Source organism: Sinocyclocheilus anshuiensis, unplaced genomic scaffold (assembly GCF_001515605.1).
Source record: "Sinocyclocheilus anshuiensis isolate Anshui unplaced genomic scaffold, SAMN03320099.WGS_v1.1 scaffold579, whole genome shotgun sequence".
Classification (NCBI taxonomy): domain Eukaryota; kingdom Metazoa; phylum Chordata; class Actinopteri; order Cypriniformes; family Cyprinidae; genus Sinocyclocheilus; species Sinocyclocheilus anshuiensis.
The window spans coordinates 147,586-153,692 of NW_015551075.1; the positions used below are offsets into that span (position 1 = coordinate 147,586).

At 38.6% G+C, this 6,107-nt stretch overlaps 1 pseudogene; it reads right to left on the reverse strand.

The window, feature by feature from the left end:
- Nucleotides 1-6,107, reverse strand: part of LOC107662315 (uncharacterized) — a 28,844-nt pseudogene that overhangs the window by 21,955 nt on the left and 782 nt on the right.

The following is a 6,107-nucleotide window of genomic DNA, read 5'->3' on the forward strand; positions in this document are numbered from 1 at the left end:
ACAAGTAGGATATACAAGCTTTTGTAAAAAAAAATAAATAAATCTGCTATAAACAAACAAACAAGCAAATCGAAAACTGGCCGATCACGTGATTGATTGGAAATTGCGTAATACAGGCTGAATAATATGAATCATACTGTGTTTAAAGCTCCCTTTCAATGGTGTTGCAGTTTACTGTGAATTGCGTGTGATATGTATTTAATTTACTGTGAGGATGATAGTTTTGCCCTCGCTTGAGCGACGCAAGTGGTTTCAGACGGTATGTAAACACATGTAAACTTTTACCTCAATGCAAACTAGATTTACGATGCCTAACGATTCGATTCGCCCACAATTGTGGCAAAGAGGTGTGGTGAGCAGTTAAACTTGGACCCTAAAGCCACACAATCAAACCACTAGTGGCTGTTATGACAACGTCAATGTGAGAGGATCCACCTTCCCTTTATAAGCTCTTTGCTTTAGCTGTTGACCGGGAGAGCAGGAAATGCACCTGAGATCTCAGTTTCCTCCTTGAGCACAGCATCACTCTGTCACTCCTTAAGGACGCATACTCTCTCAGCACCACTTTGGGCTGTAATTTACTAATATAAAGCCTTTACGCGGCCGGCGCGTCGACACATGCTCCTTCTCCGTGCCGAAAAGGTAAGTTTTATGTACGATTTATTAAGCTGGATAACTTTTTAATTGGACTGTGTGTGTAAATCAATGTTGGAAGTGCGTAAACCAAATCTTCTGTCCCTGTCAGCATTTAAAAGGTTGTTTTCAGTGAAAGAAATGAATTGTGAAATTACACCGCTTTTACTGTTTGGTCAGTCCAACGAACACATTTCCTAGCTTTTTTTTATTGCATAACAAGAACAGTAACATAACATACATATACATTTCCTATCTTGTATTAATGAAAGACGACGAGCCAATGACAGTAGCCTACATGATTGCGGTCAGGCCAGCCTCCACTTTGAAAAACACGGTCATTCTAGCCGCGTTGTTTTGGGATGCGCGCATACACTAGGCGTTACGGTAATAGCGTGTAACTCAGATCAAAGGGAAACCGATCTCTGGTATTCATTTATTGAGCCAGTTTCTCTGTCAATAATGAATGAATGAATGAATAAATAAATACATTTAAAATAATACAAATGTTTAAAAAACGGGCTGATAAAATGAAAAAGACTTCAAATGTTGATTAATATTAAATGTAGTCTTATGAGAAATAACAAAATAAAACCCTTTCATGAACTTGCATATAACCATATTTATCTGTAAATTCACATAGTTATACAATGAAAACTCCTTGTTTCCACAAAAAAAGTTTCACTTTTGATTAACAGTACACCACTCCAGAATGTATTTCCCCAAGGTCAGGATTGTCTGATTTCCCATTACAAAATAAAAGCTCAAATGACTGGTTTTGTCTTTGATTTTGAATAGCTCTAAAAAGGAAACTCCCTGTTTCCACACACCAGTTTCAATTCGGATTAATAGACCCCAGGGTGTCACTCAGCCAGTTTCAGGACGATCTGATGTTGCATTACAAAATAAAAGTATATTCTACCTGTTCTGCCTGGTGATTTTGAATAGCTCTAAAAAGAAAAGTCCCTGTTTCCACAGACCAGTTTCAATTCAAATAATAGTACACCATCCCAGAGTGTCACTCCCACAAATGTCTGGATCTGATGTATAATTACAAAATAAAAGTCCCCCAAAACTATTTTGTCTGTCAATTCTGATTGGTATAAAAATGAAACTCCCTGTTTCCACAGACCACTTTCACTTCAGAGTCACCCACACAATGTCAGGACTATCTGGTGCAATATTACAGATTGAAGTCCTTCAAAAACTCATAAGATGTTTTGTATAACAGTTTAGATTGGTATAAAATGGAAACTCTGTTTCCACAAACCATTTTCACTTCAGACTGATAGTGCATCACCTCAGAATATCACTCACACAATGTCAGGACTGTCTAATGATTCAGATAAGTAGAAAACAGTATCTCGTTGTTTACACAGACTACTTTCACTTCAGATTGATAGTACGCCTTCTCATAGTATCACTTACACTACTTTAGGACTGTGTAGACAAAACAATGTACGTATATACAAGTTTTGGCGGGCTCTTATTTTGGAATTCAACATCAGACAGTCCTGAAATGGTGTAAGTGACAAAAACTCCAAAAACTCATATTCTACCTGTTCTGCCTGTGATTTTGGATAGCTCTAAAAAGAAAACTCCATTTCCACAGACTAATTTCAATTCGGATTAATAGTCCACTACCCCAGCGTTTCTCTCAGCCAGTTTCAGCACGATCTGATGTTGCATTACATAATAAAAGCCCTCCAAAACTCATATATGACCAGTTTTGTCTTTGAATTTGAGTAGCTCTAAAAAGAAACTCCCTGTTTCCACAGACCAGTTTAAATTCAGATTGACAGTCCAGTGTGTCACTCATCCAGTTTCAAGACGATCTGATTTTGTATTACATACAAAAAGCCCTCCAAAAACTCATATTCTACCTGTTCTGCCTGTGATTTTGGATAGCTCCACAGACCCGTTTCAATTCAGATTGACAGTCCACCACCCCAGAGTGCCACTGGGCCAATGCCAGGACTGTCTGATGTTGCATTACAAAATAAAAGCCCTCCAAAAACTCATATATGACCAGTTTTGTCTTTGATTTGGATAGCTCTTCAGTTTCCATTCAGATTGACAGTTCACTACCCCAGGGTGTTACTCATTCAGTTTCAGGACGATCTGATGTTGCATTACATACAAAAAGCCCTCCAAAATCGCATATATGACCAGTTTTGTCTTTGAATTTGAGTAGCTCTAAAAAGAAACTCCCTGTTTCCACAGACCAGTTTAAATTCAGATTGACAGTCCAGTGTGTCACTCATCCAGTTTCAAGACGATCTGATTTTGTATTACATACAAAAAGCCCTCCAAAAACTCATATTCTACCTGTTCTGCCTGTGATTTTGGATAGCTCCAAAGACCCGTTTCAATGTTTCCACAGAACAATTTCAATTCAGATTGACAGTCCACTACCCTAGGATGTCGATCAGCCAGTTTCAGGACGATCTGATGTTCCATTACATAATAAAAGCCCTCCAAAATCTCATATTCTACCTGTTCTACCTGTGATTTTGAATAGCTTTAAAAAGGAAACTCCCTGTTTCCACAGAACAATTTCAATTCAGATTGACAGTCCAGTACCCCAGGGTTTCCAGGACGATCTGATGTTGCATTACATACAAAAAGCCCTCCAAAATCGCATATATGACCAGTTTTGTCTTTGAATTTGAGTAGCTCTAAAAAGAAACTCCCTGTTTCCACAGACCAGTTTAAATTCAGATTGACAGTCCAGTGTGTCACTCATCCAGTTTCAAGACGATCTGATTTTGTATTACATACAAAAAGCCCTCCAAAAACTCATATTCTACCTGTTCTGCCTGTGATTTTGGATAGCTCCACAGACCCGTTTCAATTCAGATTGACAGTCCACCACCCCAGAGTGCCACTGGGCCAATGTCAGGACTGTCTGATGTTCCATTACAAAATAAAAGCCCTCAAAAAAACTTCCATATAACCTATATTTTCAGATAGCTCCCTGTTTCCATAGACTATTTTCACTTCAGATTGATAGCACACCACCCCAGAGTGTCACTTATGCAATGTCAGGATTCCAAATTCCAGAATCTCAAATAAATTCTGTTTTGTCTGTCATTTCAGATTGGTATAAAAAAGAAACTTATGATTTCCACAGTCTAGTTTCCCCTCAGATTGACAGTACGCTTTCTCACAGTGTCACTTACACCATTTCAGGACTGTCTGATGTTGAATTCCAAAATAAGAGCCCGCCAAAACTTGTATATACACTTTTTTTTCTACACAGTCCTAAAGTAGTGTAAGTGATACTATGAGAAGGCGTACTATCAATCTAAAGTAAAAGTAATCTGTGTAAACAACGAGATACTGTTTTCTACTTATCTGAATCATTAGACAGTCCTGACATTGAGTGAGTGATATTCTGAGGTGATGCACTATCAGTCTGAAGTGAAAATGGTTTGTGGAAACAGAGTTTCCATTTTATACCAATCTAAACTGTTATACAAAACATCTTATGAGTTTTTGAAGGACTTCAATTTGTAATATTGCACCAGATAGTCCTGACATTGTGGGAGCGACAATGAGGGGGTGTACTGGTTATCTGAAGTCAAAGTGGTCTGTGGAAACAGGGAGTTTCCTTTTTAAACCAGTCCAAATTGACAGACAAAGCATCTTAAATATGAGCTTTTAGAGGGCTTTTATTTTGGATTTTATACATCAGATAGTCCTGACATTGTGTGGGTGACTCTCTGAGCAGGTATACTATCACTCTGAAGTGAACGTGGTCTGTGGAAACAGGGAGTTTCATTTTTATACCAATCAGAACTGACAGACAAAATAGTTATAATTTTATTTTGTAATTATACATCAGATCCAGACATTTGTGGGAGTGACACTGTGGGGTGGTGTACTATTATTCTGAATTGAAATTAGTCTGTGGAAACAGGGACTTTTCTTTTTAGAGCTATTCAAAATCAAAGACAAAACTGGCCATATATGAGTTTTTGGAGGGCTTTTATTTTGTAATGCAACACCAGACAGTCCTGAAATTGGTGGAGTGACACACTGGGGTAGTGGACTGTCAATCAGAATTGAAATTCGCCTGTGGAAACAGAGAGTTTCCTTTTTAGAGCTGTTCAAAATCACCAGGCAGAACATGTAGAATATGAGTTTTTGGAGGGCTTTTATTTTGTAATGCAACATCAGATCGTCCTAAAACTGGCTGAGTGACACCCTGCGGTAGTGGACTATTAATCTGAATTGAAATTAGTCTGTGGAAACAGGGAGTTTCCTTTTTAGAGCTATTCAAAATCAAAGACAAAACTGGCCATATATTATTTTTTGGAGGGCTTTTATTTTGTAATGCAACATCAGAAAGTTCTGAAATTGGTGGAGTGACACACTGGGGTAGTGGACTGTCAATCTGAATTGAAATTCGCCTGTGGAAATAGAGAGTTTCCTTTTTAGAGCTATCCAAATTCAAAGACAAACCTGGTCATATATGAGTTTTTGGAGGGCTTTTATCTTGTAATGGGAAATCAGACAGTCCTGATATTGGGGAAATAACATTCTGGAGTGGTGTGCTGTTAATCAAAAGTTAAACGCTTTTGTGGAAACAGGGAGTTTTCTTTTTATAACTATGCGAATTTACATATAAATATGGTTATATGCAAGTTTATGAAAGGCTTTTATTTTGTTATTTCTCTTCAGACAGTTATTTTCATATTATTTGGAAATTCTACATTTAATATTACTCAACGTTTGAAGTAATTTTCATTTTATCAGACCGTTTTTTAAACATTTGTATTATTTTAAATGTGTTTGTTTATTTATTTACTCGTTCGTTCGTTTGTTCATTCATTTATTCATTCATTATGGACAGAGAAACATCTCGGTTACGTATGTAACCTTGGTTCCCTGAGTAGGGGAACGAGATGCTGCGATGACATCATCGCTTTGGGAACGCTATACCATAACACCTGACGTATCTTAGATAGCTAGAAGACCAAGGAAAGCATCTGCTCAAGTGGATAAGACCCGGGAGCCAGGAGCCATCCTTACGTCCAGACTATAAAATTGATGAATGTGCTAGGAGAGGACCATCCTGCCGCAGCACAAACATCTTCCGTCGAAGACCCTTTAAAGAAGGCCTGAGAAGAAGCCACTGCTCTTGTAGAATGAGCACGCACCCCTAGAGGCGAAGTCAAGCCACGCGCCTCATAGGCCAAAGAAATAGCCTCCACTATCCAGTGTGACATCCGCTGTTTAGTGACAGCAGAACCTCTGCTCTTGCCACCAAAACACACAAACAACTGGTCAGATCCACGCCACCGAACCGTGCGGTCGACATAGATCCTAAGTGCCCTAACTGGACAGAGATTCAGGCTAACTGACCCCTCTTCAACTGGGGAAAAAGCCTCCAAGACCACTTGTTGAAAACGAAACGGAGTCGAAGCAACCTTCGGAACATAATCAGGCCTAGGTCGCAAAAAGACTTT